The sequence below is a fragment of the Myiozetetes cayanensis genome, unplaced genomic scaffold (genome assembly GCF_022539395.1).
Source record: "Myiozetetes cayanensis isolate MyiCay16 unplaced genomic scaffold, myiCay2020 scf1, whole genome shotgun sequence".
NCBI classification, from domain to species: Eukaryota; Metazoa; Chordata; class Aves; order Passeriformes; family Tyrannidae; genus Myiozetetes; species Myiozetetes cayanensis.
Window position 1 is genome coordinate 118,697,190 of NW_026086604.1, and position 22,082 is coordinate 118,719,271.

The window sequence follows — 22,082 nt, forward strand, 5'->3', positions numbered from 1 at the left end:
AGCAGGCAGGCGTTTCTTGAAGTTGAATGAGAAATACAGCATTTCAGACTGCAAAAAGGAGCCCTTCTCAGAACCTGGGCGAGCCAAGAGGTGTCAAAGAATCACAAGCAGCAGACCCTTCAGCTGGATGTTTTCTCCCCTTTGCGATGAGATGGAGGTTTTCTGCCCAGTGAACTAGCCAGGAGCCATTTATCCAGAACTCAGTACAGTGCTGGACCTCTAGCTAACTGGAGCGTGTCAACCCTAGATCAGTCCAGAGCTGCCCCAGCAGTTAGAAGGGTTTAACCTTTGCCCATGGAGCCCCCGTTCAAAACTTGTTAAAATTTGCAATCAGTAATGTAACAGCACAGATTCTTCCTCTGACTCAGAACGAAGAATTTCTAAGGGATGTTGAGCAAATCATGGTTTAGCCATTGCCCTGGAAACACCCCTGGAGCTCCCTGAATATGCTGCTTTTTTTTCCCCTCCTGAAAAAGAGATTTTTACAAACCATGCAAGTGAGTGAATTCAGCATATAATTCCAGAGTAGTATGCAGCTCTTCTCCTACCACATACACAGACACTGTTTTTAGTGCATATCATCACATAGTGATTAATGGCAACATGGCACATACTCCAGGGAACGCAGCCAGCTTAAACATGAAAACCCACATAGACTCAGATGGACAGACAGGCACATACATTTTATTTATTTTGTCAGCCAAGCAAGAAAACTGTAAAAATAAGAATACAAAAATCTGCTCTGATGTTTGCTTTACTCAGGGATAAAGTGATTTAACAGAATTACCAACCGTGATTTTTTCTGAATAGGGTTACACACACTGGCCTGTCACCGCCCCTGTAGCTAAGCCGTGCTCGGCACAGTACCAGATGCAAGAGAGAGAAAAGAGAGAGGGACTTTCCACTGTCTGTTCTTTTCTTTTGGTTTCCTCAAGGGGTACCATAAAGATACTGGCCTCAGGAACAACCTCAGTTATGGCCACACCTAAGAGGGCTGTTGAACAGCAAGGGGTCACTGACCTATGGTAGCATTTACATCATGCTGCCTCCTCCTCACCCACCTGCTCTGGGGAGAGCTGTCACCCGGGGTCCTGCTGGGATGGAAGGGCTCCTCGGGAGACCATTTAAGTTGCTTTATGGTCTTTTCTGTTACTCTGGAGTTGCAGAAGTGCTATATATATCATAAGCCTGTAGTTTGAATTCTGTATATATTTCATCTTTCGTAGCCATCAGAGACCATCAATGACAAACTGGCTCTCCAGATATTAAATGTTTAGTGCCACTGATACAAATAAATGAAAAGGACAAAGGTTTGTGCCATAAATATGAAACACAGAATGTAATTGAATTAGGTTATTTTTACATCTCAGATTAAAATTGCCCTTTCTCCTTAATTTTTCTGATTTTAACTTAAATCTTTCAAGATCAGTGGTTCTCTGGGGTAGTTTTGTGTTATCTGATATGCCCTTTCCCGATTTTCTCATTAGTGTTCCTCAAAAGGATTTTCTCCCAACCTTTTCATCTTCTTTAATACAGGAATTTTTTTTTCTGAAGTAGTTTCAAGACAAACAAATAAATCTCTCTTTAAAAGTGGTGCTTTTTAAGAGAAAGATTGCTTTCTGTCAGAATCATTCCTTGTAGCACAGCATGATAATTCAGTTTTGTTAGCCAGCTACAAAAAGAAGCATTTGTGAATAGGGTTGAAAGGACAAGAGAATAGAAATCAGAAGTCTAATGCCATTCAAATGTGCTCCTCTATATAACATTTTTGTGATCACTTTCCCCTACTCTGACTAGAGTCTCAGAGGCTATAAAATGTATATATAATAGACAAGTATTATTGAATATATAAATCTTAGTTAAAGTCCTTTTGAAGGAACATAAAATCCTCAATTTATCTAGTTTACATGAATCTACATGAGCATTTTGAAGGGAAAAACACATACAATATACTCATTTCATGCTGGGAAAAAGGGGGGATCCTTTGTTCTCATCACAAGAGATATTTTTCAAAGCTGTCGATTCATGGCTGAATTTTAAAATATCAGATTTCCAAGGGAGTCAAAGGCAAATATAAAATCCCTTACATTATTCAGGCACACCCTTGCCATGATCCATGCAAGTATTTGTCTATCTTGGATACATTTTCTTGTTTGATGTTTTAAATCAAGCCCGTGTAGAGAAATAAGACTAACCAAATTATCACACTGTGCTACATTTCTCGACATAAACACTGCCATAATTTGTACTAATGAACTCCAGATAATAGGAGACAATAATGAACCCCTTTTATAGTATAAACCTCATATTCTGTGCAAATCACAATATTATCAGGAAGCCAAATTTCTCTCTAATGCATTATGGGCTTCTCAGCTATTTGCATCCAGCAAGGGTATTAGAATGATAGTATTTTAAGAATAGAGTCACATAACATTTTTTAGTGTAATCAACCATGGATGAGGCCCATCTGTCATATCTAGTCTGTATGACTAATTGTTAGTGGTCTGTAATTGAAATTTAGATTTATTAAATAAACAGAGATGCCATTATAAATGCACTAATTCAATATGTGGAGGAGGGACGGCAGGATATGAAACTGGGCAGTAGCTTCTAAGCATTGTTTGTGTTTATACATATTCAGATTAATGTGCTCCCATCTACAACTGGGCCAATCCTTCTGCAAGGCACATCAGAGCTGGCTAAATCATGGCAAACATTCTCTTCCTTATTCTTCCACCTTTCAAAGGGGGTTGTGAATGGAAGAAGAGCTTAGGCTTTTTTGGAGGTTTATATTTTATAGAAGGTCCTAGAAAAAAAAGGGTTCTTTGTTATCACTATAAAATATGGTAAGTTCCAGGGGATGACCTGTGGTTTTATACACACCGTAATAGTGGTCGGGGTCAGCAGTATGCCAAAGAATATGTATACAGACAGCAGACTGGTCTGTTTTACACACCTAGGATGAAATCTTAGCCAGACTGATGGCAGAGCTCCCATTAACTTCAAAAGAATCAGGATTTCACTGTGACGTGCTAAGCATCCTCAGCTGGCATCAGGTAAGCTCATCGAGGAAGGAGGTCACTCAACCCCTGCAAAATTGCGTTCCTCATCCCTAGAAAGCAAAGCAACATCTTCATGCTCTATAAGAAAGTATTTTCAGGATGACTATGTGGCTAATTTTTCCTCAGTGGAATAAATAACCACTGAGCATACACAGATGTCATCACCAGATGTAATTTCTCGGTTGGTGTCACTATAGAAGCAGAAAAATCGCTAGTGAGCTCTGCATTGCTTTACTGTTGCTTTACGTTGTCACTTATTTTAGCAACCCCATATTTTCTCTGCTAATCTGTTTTATTATGGGGGTGTTTTATCTTTCTGTTTGGAAAGTAAGGCTAAGAACCAGATTTAATCTCAAGGATATAAGATCACACCTTCTGTGAGAGCCTGTAATTCTTTAATGACTGCAGAATTAAACATGTTGGGTATGCTCATGGGCAAGAAGAGGGAGATATTTTTTAGCTCTAGGAGCTTGATCCTGCAGCCTCCTGAGCAGCTTTAAATTACAAGTACTATCCTGAAAACTCAGGGCACTTGGTGCCCTGCAGGGACTGCCAAGGATTTCACAGAACTGGCGCTTTCAAAAGAGTGCAGCTCAGTGTTTTCAGAGATGAATTTTGGGACTCCTGCCACACAGAGGTTTTTTCCTGAGTTTTTTCTGGTTGTTTTGAAAGAGCTACTTTTTTTATGTAAGAACTAAACCAAATCCACTCCAAGTAAAAAACTCTCATTTAAATAGATAACCACTTACAGCAGATGTACCAGAGACAAGTGTCAGAAAAAGGCTGGAAATGCTAAGGCTATTAACATAAGAGGTCAAATCAGACACTGCTTTTGGATCTGGCAGAGCCTCCAAAAACAGCTTATGACCAGAAAAGTCTCCCTTTTGATTAGGTATGTCATTTTTGCTTTTCAGCTCTGCCTCGACCCTGTTTATATTGGCTGTGGCAGCACTTCTTTCCAGAGCACACTTGCAATTAGGGTAGGAAATTTTGTGGGGCTGTTAGGATACTGCAAGCAGTTTTCACACTGAAATAAGCAAGACCAAGGGCAATGTTTTGGAGAAAAAAGTATTATATAAATATGGATGTTGTGGTTGTTCAGTTGAGAGGAATGAGCAGCCACTCTGGGAAGAGAAATCAGATCCCATCTTTGTCTGCAACGTTAATGCCCCTGAATTCTGACTGTTAAACATAGAGCAGGGTCTACAGCCATTTCATTATCCATAATTATAACAATCATGCCTGTGTGGTTGCAGCTTAAAAAGATATTTTCATATTCCACTAAACATTCCCACTGTTGATGAGAGACATTCTTCTGAAAGTGTGAGCAACACAGTCCTTGAAGCTCAGTTATTGTGTCAGGTGAAACCGTGGACAAACCCTGAGCTCATTCCCACCTAAGCACATAACTAGAGAAGGGCAGAGTGGCATGGGCTCTTGCTGAAGGGGAAGCTCATCAAACAACTTCATTTTCCTGCTCATACCATTCCAGGCTGCAACAACTGTTTGTTTTATGATCTAGCCGGCATTCTGCCCACTTTGTGACATGAAGCCTTCCCTCTGGTGTGGAGCTCATACAAGGCATTGCTCTTTTCCAGGATTGCTGAACTGTCACATTTGTTATTCTGACTGGAAGAGACAAACTCTACCGTTTTGAGTAATCTTCTGTACATCCTTCTTTGGATACTTCATGTTGGCTTCCTGACTTAAAGAGTTTATGATACTTTTACTTTGTAAGACGGAGTCACAAATGTTAGCAGTCTAGGTCTGGTCTTCATTATTCTCTTGTTCCTTTTCCAAAACTGAATTTTCTCTCCTTGGCTCTTTATCACTTTTACAGTGACTCACTTATATTTTGAACCTAGAATTTTGCTTACTTTATGCTGGTAATCCTTCTTGTAAATTACAAGTTATCAAAACAATATAATATTTCAGAAAAGTGTGTGAGATGAACAGAGGGGGAAAAGGATTTTATATTTCTTTGTTTTGAAAACCCAGTCTCCTGCCTGCTTTTACTATCTCACTCTTCCATCAGGCTGTCTTCCTAAACCTGAGGCATACTGTTTTAAAAGCCTTCCAAGTGACACGGAAGTAGAACTTAAGGAACTTGAGAAACTCGAGCTGATAATTTCCAAAGCATTTGAAAATGTTGCTGTCAGCCTCAAAGAACCCACTACTTGAGCTGTCATCCTGGTGTCATCTCATGCGATCTTCTGCAGCGGGTGTGTGCTAATGCCTTTCGTTTCACTGAGCTGCATGCCACAAAATCCATCCCCCACTGCCTGCTCTCTCTGTAGAATACATTCCTGCTCACCAATCCTCAAGTGAAGGCCAAATTTGTTGTCCAAACCTTGCAGACTAGATGCCAAGCTATGTAAACTGGCATGACACCGCTGACTCAAAATCATAAAAGACAAAAAAGCTTAATACTTTAGGCCGAACAGTCATGTAATATTGATGCAGTGCTCAGGGTTGGGAAAGATCTTTTGCCTTACGCCTCAGTCCCTGAAATGTAACTAAGATCTATGGCATCAATAAGCCATGAATGAACCGTCTGATACTTTTTTGTAGCTATTTTAAGTTCTTTTTCCCCAAAGCCCAAGCCTGATTTGCTCTGCCCAAGCCACCTGCTGGGAAGTTGTGTGCCCTGCAGCTTGTAGGCTTTGCAGGCTGTCACTCAGTGTTCGCTGTCATTGGATATCAGCATCTTCAGATCTGGTAAATAAAAATGAGGTCAAGCCTATAACGTTTTCCACTGAGTGAAAATACATAAATGTTGCCACTGTGATTAAACTCCCTCTTCTCTCCACTCATCTTACGGATTTATTGCTTACATGCAAGCTTATCAGAATTATAATTCATTCAGTTTTGCACCTATGCCTCCTAATTTTTATCCAATTATTTCAGCTCTCTGGTTTTGTAAACTTTTATTTCTCAGGCTGTGCTCCTTCCCATCAGGAAATGTGTTCTGGGGTCAGATCTGAAAGCAATGCACTATGATTTAGCCTCATGCCTTCCATTAATGTCAGTGGGAATCAGGCTGCTAAACCTCTGAGTACTGTCTTTAAAATGTAACCCACGGTCATGAAGCTCTCACTGCGTTTATAAGCATTTATTCTCATGTCAGACACATATATGCTGGCAGACTAACCAATGTAAATGCCTTTTTTTTTTCTTTTTTTTTCTTTTTTTTTTTTTTAATTGAACTAGCAGCGGACATGTACGAAAGCCTGGGGGGAGTGGAAATAAAAGGGTCAGACAAAGAAGGTTAATGCTTTCTGCAGAATCTCATCACAGGACTTAGGAGCACTACAGCACAACTGCGGAGGAGATTACGTGGCTTGGTCAGCAGCGTACACAGGACAACAACATCAACACTGAGCTAATTAAATGAACACAAATTACGACAGCTTTCAGGATCAACAGCTTGCCTGGTAGCTCGTGTTTAAAACTGAATTCACGTGTTACCAGAACAAGCAGCTCCATGTAAGATAAAGCATGAGATGTTTACAAAACTGCCTACAAATTCCTTATGTCTCTCCCCCCATTCTACACAGATTTTGCCTATGAAAATTTGTGCAATGCTTTCAGTCACTCTTAGTAATGTTTCTGTAATGATCAGCCTGCCTAGACATCCCGTCCCTCTGCCAGGGAAAATTGAATGAGGGAAAAATACTGACTCAGAGAAATGTTTTGAAAAGATTTACATGGTATTTGCTATCATCCCAATAATCAACTCTGTAATTGTGCATTTTATTAAAATCCCACATGTTTGTTCGAGCGGCTGGAGTCGTTACACTTAATTAACAGAAGAGAGGAAGGCAAAAGCCTGTCTTAAATTTACACCTCCAGACCCAAATCCTGCAAATTCCTGTGCACCTGCTTAATTTTATACACCTGAATACCCTCCCCAGGGGTCAGAGCTACCCGATTGTCCTGTTACAGAGGGGTACTCCTCTGACAGAGATCTGCACTGAAGTACCTGCAGGCTCCCTAAAGCACCCCAGGGGCAGCTAAGTTTCCGACCTGGGATGCACTTGGTTCCACCCGTATTACTGCAGCTTTTGTAGCGCTGGCGTGAATGGCACCTGCAGCCTGCGGTCACAGGAGGTACACACGACGCTTGGGCAAAGCCAGGGAAGGAAATTAAGGTCAGTGGGATCATACAGACAAGAAAGCCTATTTAGGGAGCCACAGCATCTGTGTGGAGACAGCAGAAAGGGGAAGGACTCCATGAGGAACCTTGATCGACTTCTAAGAAGTGCTCCAGAGGACCAGATGATTGCGGTCCATGGGGATAGCAATACCGTAGGAAAGCAAAAGCAAGGAGAGGAGAGAGTGGGAGAAAGGTGACTCAAGGTGCTATAAGTGAAGCTGAAGCTCTGAGGTGCTGACAATAAGGATTTCTCTGAAATGCTCCTGGTATCCATGTGCTGCCAGGGAAAGAGAGGCAGAAAGAGAGAACATTTAATGCCTGGTTAAGAAGTAAGGTAAAAGAACAGGCAGGTGTAGTCTAAGTGAAGGCATTAACATAACAGACATCAGAGATACAGTGTAAAGAGGATGGTAAGTGGGACACTGTAATACCAAATATTCAGCAAGTTTAGAGTACATCACGCTAGAATCAACAAAATTAACAAACTAACTACATCAGCATGAAACATAAAGTCTGTGGGGATTGAAATTTCAGATCTAATATATTGTTACCACTGTAGCATGGCAAAAACATTGTGTATGATACTGCCTCTGCGACCAGGATATTGACACTGGCTGCAGAAAACAGGGGAATTCCAAGATGCCAGAGGGGCAGGAAAGGCAATATCAAACACTGGACTTCAATTATTTACATGCCAATGGGCCAGGTATTGTGCAAGAGCGTAATACGAAACAGTCGATAACTACAGCATGGAGGAAATGGTTAAGGATATTGATCAGAAAACAGGCAATTATGGAGTTGGCTTGGAGGAAAAACTTTTACAAATGAGGAATTCTGTTTAGAAGAAGCAAAATGGGACAAGAAAGAAAATTAATTGTTTCCTGAAGAAGTAAAGTCTGCTAGAGGATGCTGTGCTGAAAGCACAAGGCCAGTGCACATTATTCATCAAGAAGGCGTGAAAATAGGCAATACACGGTAGCTTTGAAGACGGCAAGATAAGGGAGGTTATTAGAAGAATAACTGCAAATCCTTCGACAGCTGATGTTGGATCCAAATGAGTAAATTAGAAAGTAACAGACACTATGGAAGATTACATGTGCAATGACAATTAGACAGCCAAAAAGGGGTTTGATGAGTTTCTAGCAAAAGGAATCAAAACTAGCAATAAATCTTTATTCCTGAACATCACGATCAGGAAGACTGCCAGAAAATCAGTGGAGTTTGTTGATTACCAGAGTTCAAAGGAAGCACTCTGAGAAAATAAAGCTATTAGAGAAACTAAATGAATCCTTTGCATCATTTTGTTCACTGTAGAAGAGTAGACTCCCACAGTAGAAGCCTTTTTCAAATGGGGTGACCCCATTAGGAAGTCTGTCTGAAATAGTTGTGCCCAGGAACCTGGTCTGGGAACACTGAAACAGAATGAACAGCAACACTTTGTCAAAAAACCCAGATCATATCACCCAGGAGTTTCAACAGACCTCAAGGATGAAATCACTAAATGACTAATAGCAGATTATAACTCTATGCTTAAAACTCCCTTGATATCCAAAGAGTGGTTATCAAATATCAAATATCAAATGCCAACTTTTTTTCAGCAAAGGTTCCAGGGGAGATGTGAGAAAGAACAGACCTGAAAGTCTGAAATCTGCAGTAGGCAAATTAGCAGAAAGTGTAATGAAGAACAAAATTCATTGACACTTCAATAAATTTGATTTACTTCTGAAGAGTCAGCATGACCTTTTCCATTTTTACAGATTGGAGTTGTTTGACGAGATCAATGAATGTATAGATAAGAGCAATTCAGTTGATACAGTCTACTTGGATATCCAAAGACCTTCATCAAACTTGTCCCTTGATTCTCCATTACAGGCTTTTAAGGGAGTCAAGCAGCTACATCATGAAAAGAAAAGTCACTGCATGATAAGAAGACATTTAAAAGACAGGAAACAGAGGAGGGGACCAGAGTAACTCTGTAGCTCTGCACAGTGCAACCCTTGCTGTCAGGGTGCTCATAAGCAGCATGGAAAAGGGAGTAAACAGAGAGGAAAGTTTGTTAACAACAGCAAAATATTTATGCTGTTAAGAACAAGGGCTGACTTTAAGAGTAATACTTTAATAGTACTTTATGAGACTTAGTGACTAGACAATAAAACGGTACATGTGATATAGTGTAGATAAATATAAAGGGATACATAGGGGAGAAAAAGCAATTGTAGTTTCACAACTAAAATGGTATGCTGTGAGATAACCATTGGCACTCAGGAGCAAGATCTTGGGACTTCTTTGACAGCTTCATGAATATGCCAACTCAGCACTCAGTAGTGGTAAAACCCCCTCAAATAAAGTATTAGGGCATTGCAGAGTGGGAATAAAGAATAAGAAAGCAAAGAAATTATGCTAGTGTGTAAATTCATGACTGACCCATGTTATTATTAGTCTGTGGGGTTCTCAGCTCAAAAATGGTACAGCTAAACCAGAGAAAATACATGGGAAAGCGATAAGTATGATCATCTTCAATCTCTGATCATATACAGAAAGCTTCAGTTTAGGCAATTACTTTACCAGGACAGAATATTCCAGTCTGGAAGAGAGACCACTTAATGGAAGTAGTCTACAGCATGAAGAATGGCTTGGTAAGGATGCTCAGAAACCAGTCACTTCTCCAGCACAAGGGATGGGGGCGTGGAGTGGTGTTAATACAGAGTCACAGTAAGTTCGGAGGACATTGGAGACACTCACAGATGGGAAAGCCTTTGGAAGCTAGAGAATACAAACCCCACATCTATCTCAGGGAGTTCCTGACAGAAAGTAGCTTGAAATTCTGAGTGTACAGTTTTGGGTATTTGGAGGAAACTTCACGTAGGTTCATTATGTTCTTACTCTTCACTGGGCATCCACTTAAAGCTGCTTACATTGAGAGGACACTGAGCTAACTCCGTTTTTTTGGTTTGAATGGGTGTGATTGTTTTTTGTGCTTTTATGCTGTCAGCTACACACAATCAGAGTGGTTACTCCCATCCCAGGCTGGGCTTTCCCGTGCAGAAGTCCACACCAGGAGGAGCGTAACCTGCACCACAAACACATGCTCATGCAACTGCACCTCCAGCCCTGTCCATCCCTGCCACTGCCATGCAGAAGCCATGGCTCTTGATATAACGCCAGAATAAGAGAGAGATGGGGATCTGCTGGGCAAGAACAACAAAAAGAAGGAGGCAGCTCCTCTGTAGGGTTGTAACAATATGTTAAAGCCTGCCCGGAGAACACTGCCTGTGCACTTCCCCGGCCTTTCCCTTCCCCAGTCCCCTGCTCCATGCTGTGATCTGTCAGGAACTTCCTCCAGGTAGGCGGTGGCTGGGAGGTCCCTCTCTTCTGCCAGCAGCTAACAGACCTAGGGCCTAGCAGTGCAGGGGGTCCTTCTTACCCAGGGACATGACAAGTCCACCCAAGGGTTACTGAGCCTGTAGGATAAACAGGTAATAAAACCCAGAAATAACACAGTGTTGTCAAGTGTAAAGAAACCTTTCCTTACAGCAAGCTGTACTGGCCTTGCCCAGAGGCTGTTGGCAAGCATTAAGCCTTGAAAGCCAGCCCACTAGTAACAGCCCAATCCACAGGGTGCTCGTCACATCAGAAGATTTGAAACAGCAGCAGATAATGTTTGCACACAGGCTTAAGCCCCTTTACGGGGCCCAGACCAACTACACAAAGTCTACCATTAGAAATGATCTTCAGATCAAGGCATCCTTGCTCTTTTAAGGCCAGCTCAGGTCAGTCCCAACCTCAGCCTTTTGAATCCACTCCACTTTCCTACTTTGTTTCTCTTCAGGTTTATAGAGAGTGCAGTTTGAATACTTGAGGTTCTTTATTGGCACTCTCTTACATCTTACTGTAACAACTCCTGAGGACATCAGAGATCCACACCCTACAGAGAGTTTATTTAAAACTTAAACTTAAGTTGAGCCAAACTTTCTCTCTTTTTTTTAAGGTATTATTCATATTTTGATGGAAACATATACTGAGATTGGAATTTCCATTCTCCATGGAAGCAAAAAAGTGTGAGAACTCATATGGGAGTGCCTCTTTGTATGAAGCACTGAGCTTCATTTTCAGTCTCAGGTGGTTAAAACTAGTTATGAAGTGATTCAGATTAGCAGCCATGCTTGGGGTACTCATCTAATTGACCTAAGCTTGGCAAGCATTTCATGCTTCCTCAGCAGCAATACTGCTCTGCAGTACTAAGGATGTAGCTCAGTAATCATAGATATAATTAAACTGAAAAGTACTTTGGTTTTTATGGTTTTGTTTTCTCCAGAAGAATGGAATCTTCCCACACAAGAAACAAAACTAATGACATCAAGGTTTAGAATTGAAGTACCTGAAAAGACCCTATGCCCAAAACCAGGCAGCAACTTCTCAGAACAAAAAATACTCGGCAGCTCTATCTGTCAGGCGGAAGGACTTTTCCCTCTTGCTAAAGCAGTACTTCTGATTTAGAGCTCTGCAGCTGGTTGAACTGCAGCCTCTCTGAAAAGAGAGAATGAGAGGGCATAAATACGCTCCAGCAGTTGCAACATGGCTCTGAGCCCTGGAGAGAGAGTTTATTTCCACTTACTGTCTGCCAAAACCTTCTCTCCTGTCAAAACACAACAGATGAATTCACAAATTCCAGATTTACGTTCCCTCAGATTTGTGGGCAGGTGATCAACTGCAATCATCCTGCAAAAGGCTAAATAATAACCACTATGGCAGCCAACTCCTGAGCTAAGTATCCCTGAGCTCTCTTCTGTTGCAGCCTTCTCTTTTTATGTTAGTAATAAAGTGGACCAAGTAGGAGGCTTTGTGACAACAGAAGTAACTTCTGTGAGCCTATAGCAGCTTCCTATCCCTTCATGCCCAAAGGATCAGAGGTAGCTTTTTACCTTTCTTCTTCCTAGAAGCCCGGCAGAAAGAGAAGAGTTGTTGCTCTCAGGGTTGAAGACAGTCTTTTAGACCGGGATTTTCTTTGTTCCATCCTTTGCCAAGGAAAGAGCAATGGAAGCTGCTGGCAGTGATGGTGATGTTAAAGGGACTGTATTTTAAGAGTAATGGATTTTTTTTAAGCTGAAAAGATATATTCATTTTGTGGAAGAACATATGTTCACAGTGGAAATGTGAAATATTTCATTAAACTCTGAGCATGCAATACTACAAAATAGTAATTTTTAATTTTTTACTTGGTTAAAAAGTTAAGATTTCTCACAGCAAATAAAATCAAGCAGTATGCCACATATATTCTCTGATCAGAATTTCAGTAACAAATTACTCCTTTCCTTCAAATGATGGTGGAAAGCTATGATTTTTAGCTCACACAAGTTTAATGGGTTGTAGGTTGCTCTGACTGTAAGACAAACTTCCTGAGGATTTTTTTTTTTCACAATACACCTCATTTACGTCTCTTTGTAAAGTGAGAAGCAAGAACTTCTCGTTAACCATTCTTGCATTTAAAAGCATATTATAAACTTAGTAATACCAAAATCATCCTTCTGAAAGTTGTGTTTTTCTTAAATCAGTCTTTAGATTTAATGTTCCTCTCATTCCCCTTCCTTAAGAGCACATTCATAGTTCTAAATAGATGTGAAGAAGAAAATTGCTCTTTCAGAGGAAAAAGTGTGTGCATTCTTCTCTTTCCCTGAAAATCAAATACACAGCAGTATCTCGAAGTGCCAAGTCCAGCACTTAAGTCACAACAACCCCATGCAGTGCTACAGGCTGGGGCAGAGTGGCTGGAAAGTTTCCCAGAGGAAAAGGACCTGGAGGTGCTGGTCGACAGCCAGCTGAACGTGAGCCAGCAGAGTGCCCAGGTGCTCAGAAGACCAATGGCATCCTGGCCTGTATCAGAAGTAGTGTGGCCAGCAGGACCAGGGCAGTGATCCCAGCGCTGTACTCGGCACTGGTGAGGCCCCACCTCAAATCCTGTGTTCGGCTTTGGGCCCCTCACTACAAGAAAGACACTGAGGAATGAAGATGGTGGAGGGTCTTGAGGCAAGCTGTATGAGGAGTGGCTGAGGTCACTTGGTCTGTTCAGCCTGGAGAAGAGGAGACTGAGGGGAGACCAACTTCCTCGTGAGGGGAGGAGAAGGGGCAGGCACTGATCTCTTCTCTGTGGTAACCAGTGATAGGACCCAAGGGAATGGCCTGAAGTTGTGCCAGGAGAGGTTCAGGTTGGATATTTGAAAAAGGTTCTTCACCCAAAGGGTGTCTGAGCACTGGAACAGGCTCCCCAGGGAAGTGGTCACAGCACCAAGCCTGACAGAGTCCAAGAAGAATCTAGATGACACTCTCAGGCACATGGTGTGGCTCTTGGTCCCATGCGGGGACAGGAGCTGGACTCGATGATCCTTGTGGGTCCCTTCCAACTTGGCATATTCTGTGATTCTCTGATTCTGTGAGGTTCTGGAGCTTGTCCAGAGAAGGGCAACAAAGCTGGTGAAGGGTCTGGAGCAAAAGTCTTACAGCGAGTGGCTGGAGCAGATGGGGCTGAGAGGAGTCCTTATCACTCTCCACTCTCCAGCTACATGAAAGGAGGTTGTAGAGAGGTGGGTGTTGGTCTCTTCTGCAGGTAACAAGTGACAGGATGAGAGGAAATGAATTCAAGTTGCACCAGGGGAGGTTTAGATTATATATTAGGAAATTTTTTTCCATGGGAAGTTTTGTAAAGCCTTGGAACAGGCTGCCCAAGCAAGTGGGGGAGTCACCATCCCTGGAAGTGTTTAAAAAATGTGTGGATATGGCACTTGAGAACATGGTTTAATGACGAGTATGGTGGCGGTGCTAGGTTGACGGTTCAATTTGATGACCTTAAAGGTCTTTTCCAAATTTAATGATTCTATGATCCTATGATCTTTCAAGTGTTGCTTTTGCTTTTTCTCTTAGTGAAGCTCCTGCATGCTTCAGGCTTTTTCACCCCTTCTGCCAAACCAAGACAGGCACCAGGAGTGGTCCTGCCATTCACGGTTCTATTGGCTGCAAAGTCGGCTCATGCTTTTCTTCCTTGGTGAAGTTCCTGGGTACTTCAGGGGTTTTTTGTCTCCTACCAGAAGAGCAACTCAGAAATGATAGCTTTGGACAGAAGTCTTTGGCTGAAAACTTGGGTGGGTTGATTTTTTTCCTGCAAAAGTCCACCTGTGAAGGGGTTAATTCTGATGTGATACCCACATTTTCATCACCCCTTTCTGTAAAAACGGAATGTCTTTTCTGGCCACACATACTGAGTCACATTTATAAAGATTTTATTGTAGAAAGTTTACCATATTTTTCTTTAGTTGAAATTCTTCCATAGAACATTCAGCCATGGACAAACTAGGTGCCTGATCACTGCTTATTAGAAATGCAATTGATTAGATAATTGGGTATCTCAAGAATAAGAGAATAGCTACATGCAATTATTTTAATTCTTTCAATTTCTTTCACCCCACACTTAAAAAGTTTCTGACTACAGAAAATGAAATTCTTATCTGTAAATTGGCTTCCTACAACACAGATTTCCATACATTGCTGGATATGTTGGCTTATTTTGCATTTACATCAGGAAAATATCTGTGTTGTTTTGTATCTGGAGTAAAAAGTCCCTCTGGGTACTGCATGAAGAGCAACCCATGACCAGGAAGAGGATTTTTTCATCTGAAATGATCTTATCTGAAAGCCAGGGTTTTCTCAGATACTGAGCTCAATTTGTGAATCTGATTTGAAGAATCCAGCTAGAGGTAAAGACGTTCCCTTTGCTTTCATTCAGGTGTTTCATTTTAACCACGATGGTGATTAATTTTTGTTCATCGTGCAGCCAAAGTTGCCCTGAATTCAGAGCACTCCAGGCAAACAGAAGATGCTGTCAAGGTCAGTGTAATTTTACCACGTGGTAATAGTAGGCAAAGGTAAATTGTTTTCTCCTATTTCAATCTAAATGCTAAGTGCTCAAGCACTAAAAATTTATGGTACTCCTCTACCGAAGAGGTGCCAACCAGGATAGCAAGCATGTTGCAAGTTATCCAAGAAGGAATGCCTCAGCAGGAACCCAGGAAAGGAGTTAGTGTTACACATTCCCCACAATGGGTCTGACTACATGCTACTCTGACAGTTCAACCCTTTTGTGAATACTAAATTCAGCAACAAGTCTAAAAAGCACTCAATGTTTGCATTTCTCATGATGACAAGAACCACAACTGGCTGGAATCCGTCTCTGTTGAATTTCTTTGGATATTTGATATCCTTTCCCTATCAAATATCTTGGGAAAAGTGTAAAAGCTAAATATCTCATTCACCCAAGCTGTAGCGCTGCAGGCTGCTGGCAGGGTTGGCAGCTTTGTTTGGGCTGGGTGGTACAGACATGGGCATGCTGACATACCCCCATTTGAGTCAGCTGATTTTTAAAAAAAATCGGTGCACACATCTAACTCAAAATGCCAATTTCAGCTGCAGAATTAAACACAGAACATAATAAGGATCTGGAAGAGATGAGTGTAACCAGGAACCATGAGAGATAGATACATAGATACAATGTCTATAGGCACATGAATTTGCATATAGCTAACACAATTAAGGGGAAATAGTGTAAGCTACACAAGTGGGACATGGACTCCTTTGCTGTGAGGAGCTGCTACAACAAGGAGAAGATGGAAGATGCAATATTCTTATATCTGATTCCCAGCCAGTGGCTATGACTGTGCCCTCATGAGCATAGCAAATGTGGGCCATAATCTCAGAGCAACAAACTTGTACATATTCCTAATCACCTCTTAAAATGCATCAAGCCAGGCAAATTTCTGCTTATGTGGTACTAAACCCACACAAAAACTAAACATACCTGCCTTTGAATAATGAACACAGGACACTGGTACTATTTTCTCACTTCCAGGATGCTCAACCTCTGCTTCTCAAGCAGCTATGTCCCCTGATAATGCTGCTGCATTTTTCATTATGATATCCTGCACATGAGATTTTACAAAAAAATTTATCACTTTGTCCCTGAGGCTTTTGCTCTTCGCAGCCTTTTATTTTCTTGATCTTTCTCTCTTTCTAAAATTAGTTGTGGCCTCCTATTCCCCTTCCTCTATTCAGTTCCTCATTCCTTCCTCCATCGACTGCTTCTCTTTTTAACAAGATTTGGGCTTTCTTTCTGTGACACTTCCTGCAGTGTTTGACCTAAGTGTTTCAAAATCTTTTGATAAGTCTATTCTCTCAACATGTAGAGATATTTCCCTATTTGAATCATAGAATGGTTTGGTTCATAAAGGACCTTCAAGATCATTTAGTTTCAAACATCTTGCCATGGGCAGGGACACCTTCCACTAGACCAGGTTGCTCAGAGTCCCATTCCACCCGGCCTTGAACACTTCTAGGAATGAGGCATCCACAACTTCTCTTGGGAAACCTGTTCTGGTGCCTCATCACCCTCATAGTAAAGAATTTTTTCCTACTATCTAATCTCTTAATCTCCTAATCTAATCTCCTAATATCTATTCTCTTTCAATTTAAAGCCATTCCCTTTTTTCTTTTACTACAGGCCCGTGTAAAAAGTCCTTCTCTAGCTTTCTTGTAGGTCCCCTTTAGGTACTAGAAGGTGCTATAAAGTCTCCCCAAAGCCTTTTCTTCTCCAGGCTAAACAGCCCCATTTAACAAAGGAGAGGCTCAGTGTTTCAAGGCTTGGCTGTTTAGATGCAGAAAAAGCTGAATTTGATGAGGAGTTAACTACCTGAGTTCCTTCATGGTCCTGAGTTGCAGGGGTTTCCCTAAGATCTTCAGTTTCTATTCCACATAAAATTTTGACAGAAGTGAGGAGATAGACTTGATGTGCTCTGGTGTTTGGGTATACACTGAAGACTCTGTTTGATCACCTACTCACAATTTTTTTGTTTTTGCTCTTTCTGAATACGTACACAGGAGGGATAAAACCCCCTATTTTCAATAGACAGCAGTTGAAAGGAAGAGAAATATTTCATATCTGAGCAAAACAGACAGGAAGGTCATGATGCTTAACAATAGATGCCCCCTGCCTAGCTTAGATCTTGCCTTTCTTAGGCATACAAAGCTCTGTAAGTATTGTGTGTGCAAAAAAAGAGAAATCTTCAAATGCAGCTGCGTTGCATTATATGGATTCTTCAGGATCCCAAGGGGTAGCCTCGTTTTCTCAGTAACAAATCATTACCCGGCTTCTAGAAAATATTTGTGGGAATGAGACTCAGCTCCTTAAATCTCAAGCATAAATAGGGTCCTTACCAGGAGTGGAGAGTTGCTGAAGTTTGTCTCTCAGGAAGCCCTAGAGCCTAAGTGACACCTCCCCACTCCCCCCCATTTAGCAAGGAGGGAAATGCTGACTGGTTTGAATCAGCACTGGGGAGTGGGGAAGAAGGACTATTTCAGTGGTTGTCTTCACTGAGCTCTTTTAGCCTGGACGTGTGTGTTTTTGGGTGAGCCAAAGAGTGATACACAGCCTTTTATTTGCATGACTTTACTATTTGGTGTCTGTGCTGGCAGGAGACAAGATCCACCTGTAAACATTACAGTGCTTTTACCCTTGAATGTCTACCCCTAAACCACTGTGTAACAGAGAAAATCCTTCACTAAAGATATCAGAATTTATTTTAAAAGTAGTGCAATTTCACTGCCTAATTATCCCTAATGGGATGAGTTGCTCAAGTTTCTTGTTGCTTTAACAGCTGCAGTGCCAAATGGGCTGAAGGAGGCCTCAGTGGAAGAGCTCAGAAGGGACTCCCAGAAGCTGTTGGTATGTACAATGATAACAAGGTGACATAGCATTTTCAGAACTGACTTTGTTTCTACCACTTAAAAAAAAAATCCTTCCCCTGATAAAGAGAGTTTTAGGTGATTTCTGTAGCAGATAATGACATTGTAATGGAGATAACCACTGTTGCATGCTTCGAATCAGACTGATTTCACATGAAAATAAGACACTTGGGCTGCAAAACCATTCAGGTTGTCCTGGATGACTGCATTTGTATTTAACTCTCAACTTTATGACTATTTTAGTAGGAGGCCAAGAGGATCTGCTTCAGCCTATGTGAGAGCCAGTGTCACAGTGGCAGCAGGGGCCATGCTGTATGGCCTCTCACCCCCACAGGGGTGAGGGAGTTGCTCTCTCCCCACACCACCCTGCAAAGGGGATGATCTCCACATCAGCCTCATCATGAGCCCAACTCATCTCCTGTTAACCAGGACTGGAGACAGGGTCACAAAGTCACGGTGACACATCTATCCAATTACACAGAAAACACAACACAGAAGGCACCTTTGTACCTGTGGTCTGGAAAAACAGCCAGGCAAGGCACCTTGTCACTTAACAACCTGCTGTACCCAGAGATGAATTGTGAACCTGGGCGAGGGTGCACAGACAGGCCATGGTCTTAATTTCTGCCACTGGGCTGTGGGTACATCTTTCACCCCCTCTGCACCTGATTTTCCAGCCATAAAAGAGGATAGCACTTCTTCCCTACCTCCCAGGCATGTTGAGAGGATAAACACATGGGAGAGATCATAGCTATTGAGACACCACAGTGGCTGGGGAGGGACAGTGGGAATACAGCAGCAACAGAGATAGAAACCTGTGGGCAGAGATGTCTGTGCATGTTATGCTGTGAGTTGGTTACTCACCCTGTGTGTTCAGACTCGATAGACACACACACACACACAAATTGAGCACAGGCTGTTTGGTTATCTGCCCCACACTGGCTTTTACAGACGCAGTTGCATAACCTACCTAGATATGGGTAACACATAAGGCAGCTTCTCAGCTTCTTCTTTTTGATTCTGACTTGAAGTGGGAGAATAAAGTTCTCCTTGAATATTTTTGCTTTTTAAAACAAGACTTGTGTTTTTTTATTATTTTCATAAAATAAATTATGTACTCCCTCTAGCGTCAGAAATTGTATATGGGCTTAAACCACGTTTGATTAAATGTTGCAATAAATGCTAAAGTAAGGTGCAATTTCATTTCTCCACATTTCAAGGTTAGTAAGTTATAGTGATACATAGAACTAACAACAGTTCTACTTGCTGCTGCTCTGTCTCTTCAGCACTGCAGCTATAGAAAAGAAATATATTATTAAACAGTGAAATAAAATAAGTACTTGTTCTTATTTGTAAAGCAGGTCTTTGATTAAGGCTTTTTGCCACCCTCTTTAATTCCAGTTCCAAACTGCCGTTTTGAGAGGGAACATCTGAAAAGCCAAATTGTGCAACAGAAACGCTCCAAAGGGGAGAGCTGGAATCAGAGAAAAATCCAGAGAAGGACTACTGAATTTCAGTAGAGAATAAATAGGGAGTCTGCTGAGTGCCTTGGGACCTATCATGGTTTAACGTGCTTTCCCAGATCTTCTTTTACCACAACTTGTGATCTCAGTAACACAGATCTTTAGGCTCTTGGAGCACCCAGGGCAGTTCTGTAGCATAGCAAGCCCACAAGGTTGAGCCCTTCAGCTGCACAAGGTGCTGAGTTTGTCCATGTTTCTGCTCGAGGAGGGCCAAGGGCCATCACACTTCAGGGGCTCCATGATCCTCTACCCAGTTGTTTTGAATCATCATTGCTAGTTTTTCCAAAAGGTCTGGAGAAAGAAGTGTTCTTCTGTTGCACTCAGGAGAGCACTGCTAACTTCCAGAAGTGGCATATTGACCAGGATTTTGGATATCCTCCATGGTTTTCCGCTCTGATGCTGTTTTTAAATCATGGGGAGAGGTAACACCCTCTGTTTTCTACTAATTGGAAAAAATGAATGTCCCTGGCAGCTGGCCACCTGCAGAGACTCTGATTTTCCTGCCAAACAAGGTTACAGAAACACGTGGCTTGGTAGGGTGAGCAGTGGCAGGTGGAAATGGAAAACACAGGAGGGGTTCCAGGTCCAGGGGAGGCTCAGTCCCTGTTTCTGGCCTTGGTGAGTGTTTTCACGCAGAGGTTGGTTAAAGGCAAACACACAAATACTGAGGCCATGAGTTTGGATGTCAGCAGGTGCTGACCACTCACAAACAAAGCTCCTTTCCTCCAGCCACCTAACCACTGATTATACACATCTAATTTTATCCACCCAGTCTGAAAGAACTATGATTACTCCTTACCTAATCCTCCCTCTAAACATCCTGCCTACAGACTGGAAGGCTCTGGGCAGCACAGGGGAGGCAGCAGGCATGCACAGTGTGAGAGTGAAGCTGCAGAGGGGAAGGGGTCATGCTGCATCCTCAGGGACAGACCATGGCCCCAGGTAGGTCTGGAGGAGGTACAGAGGAATCATCAGTGTTTGCCTGGGATCCACATCTATCCGGATCTCAGCAGCTTCAAAGTCTGGTCTTAGGAAAGTAACAGAAAACAGCAAACCTCAATACTGTTGACTTTCTGAAAATACACGAAGTTGTGCCCTCAAAATTGTGCCACGATGTGGCTGGCCAATCTTCTTAAGAAAAACATAGCCAGCACTATGTTGTGCATCACCAAATGTAGGGGCCAGCTCATCCTGCCTTCTCTTCACCTGTTTGCTGCAGCCAGGGAACACACAGAGCCAGGCAGCAAGCAGAGATCACCACCAGCTGGGGGTCCACCATTGTCTTCAGTGACCTTCTGGTTCTCCAGACCCTGCTCACGTGGCTCAGCTGTTTTCTGCTTTTGATCATACCCATCTCCTTTCCCTCAAAACAAGATTAATTATTTAAAAGCATCAGGTACTGTACTGCTTATGGGAAGTTGGTGCTCTGTACTGGGCACTCATCCACAAAGCTGTGTGAACAGGCTGGGGTACCCATTCTTGCCCACCTCCAGCCAAGTGGTTACCCTCAGTCAGGACCACACAGCTGCTTCCTCTGAAAAGTAAAATAAAATCATTGATCTTCTTTGAAGCCATTGTGTTTCTTTACAAGTCATACAGAAAAAAGGTCCTTTCCCTGAACAGGGGAACAAGAAAGAGTTTCTTGACTACAAATCTCAACTCACTCTCATTCAGCCCCTGGCCCAAAAGTTTTCTTTCTCTTTCAGTGACTGCAGATACTTTTCCCAATATTTCAACATGACTACATTGTAAAGACCCCGAGGAACTATGGGGAATGCTTGGAGGGGCACAGCTGTAGGCTGAGAGGCAACAGAGAGAAGTTGTAACAAGGAAAATGCTGTTTAGATACAAGGAAATTTTGTTACCATGACATCCATGGTCACATACTGGAAATACTTTGGGAAGAGCAGTTATGCAACATCGGTTCTGCAGATATTCCAAACTCATCCTGAAATGATCACAAGCCACCTGATCTTTCTGAACTTTCTTTGAGCAGGAGGTTAGATGAGATGACTTCCAAAGGTCTTTGAGCAAAATAACACCATTATTCTGGGTTTACATTCAATAAAAGCACACAGCCACCTTTCAGACATTACTGTGAACTCTATGTGTTGCATGGACAGCAGAAGCATTGACTGAACACAGATGGGACAAGTGAATAAGCCTCAAGCTGAACCAGGGGAGGTTCAGATTGGACATCAGGAAGAATTTCTTCGTGGAAAGAGTTGTTAAGAGTTGGAACCGACTTCCCAGGAAGGTGGTGGAGTCACCATCCCTGGAGGCGTTCAAGGAATGGCTAGATGTGGCACTTAGTGCCACAGTCCAGTTGACAAGGTGGCAATTGGTCAAACGTTGGACTCAGTGATCTCAGAGGTCTTTTCCAACCTAAATGACTCTGGGATTCTGTAAACTAAAGATTCAGTGTGTTTACCTATCCCCACCAGTATCCAGCCTTTTACTTCGCTGTTCTCTAAATATGCAGGGTAGTGACCTCATCTTATCTGAAACCAACTGTTCTGTTACTGCTCCACTAGAGGGTGCTTTAGCAATATAAATCTT